Below are 1,411 nucleotides of genomic sequence, written 5' to 3' on the forward strand. Positions count from 1 at the left end.
ATAACTCAACATCGCATAATTTGTATTGGACATGTACATGGATGTCATTTCGTGCAGGTAATTTTATTAGTTTGTNATTTCATTTGAAAATTACTTATGACTCCATTAAGTATTCTAATTTGTATAATACAGGTTAAGCTACAAGAAGGTTGTCCTTTGCCCATGATGAATAACATCTCCTCAACCCACAGTTATCCTCAGGCACGAGAGTGGCCATCTTTTTATACTGATAGGATGCAAGCATTTGCAAAGTTGATGAATGTAACAAGATCTTATGTTGACTTAGGTGATTTGTGATATTTATAATCATAACGATATATTAAAATTAATAATTTTTTATTTATTATAATCTTAACAAATAATTTAATTGAGGAGTCCTGCTTCCTTAACGTGTTTGAATTAGGTAATATACATTAATTATGAGTTATGTGAGTAAGAATTTTGTTACTTCCTTTTTTACATATCAATCTAAATAATTGAAGTTAACATTATTAATTTATTCTTTGTATATTCTTATTATTTTAACTTTACATCAATACAACAATATAATTATTATATTTCAAATTTTATTTGTATTTTGGTTTCAGTACTTACTTATGGAGTTTATTTAATGTGTTTTCTAAATTTCTATTTTTTTCCAGACTCAAGGCATATATTTTTATGGTTTTGGTTTCTTTATATTAGAGGTTAAAAAGATTAAAAAAATTTAAAAATTGTTGCAAAAAATAATATTTTTATTGTATTTCCAGATATTATTTCAGTTTTTAATATAATCAAAGTCATAAAAGTATTATTGTTTGGATCTTATGAATAAACTAAAGTCAAAAGTCATCTAGAATAATTGGGTAGAAGCGAATATAGAAGCAAATTTTAATTTGAAAAATCAAATTGAGTGTACGGAGAACATTTACCTTGTTCAAACAGTTAGATGATTTTCTTTTATCGATTTCTCTGTTCGTTTTCATCTCTAATCTGTATATCTTTTGGAAAATGTTTCTTTGACACCCACATTTGACACAAATTTGACACCGTCCAGGTGTCAAATTTCTATTGGGTGATTTTTTATATACTGAAACAGTTTTTTTAATAAAGAGGCAGGGGTAGAAGTGGAATAATGAGTGTTTGAATATCATTTGGAATTGGCGGTTTCATTTTCGTTTCACTTTTGCTGAGAACACTTTCGAACACTTTCGCCTTCTCTCCAACGTCTTCGTTCTTCGTCCACCACCATCTCCATTGTTGCGTTCTTCTCTCTTCGTTCTTCGTCCACCACCATCTCCATTGCGGCATTCTCTTCGTTGCTCCGTTGAGAACACTTGCTGAGAACACTTTCGAACACTTTCGCCTTCTCTCCAACGTCTTCGTTCTTCGTCCACCACCATCTCCATTGTTGCGTTCTCTCCATTGCTCC

This window comes from Vigna radiata, unplaced genomic scaffold (assembly GCF_000741045.1).
Source record: "Vigna radiata var. radiata cultivar VC1973A unplaced genomic scaffold, Vradiata_ver6 scaffold_153, whole genome shotgun sequence".
Taxonomy (NCBI): Eukaryota; Viridiplantae; Streptophyta; class Magnoliopsida; order Fabales; family Fabaceae; genus Vigna; species Vigna radiata.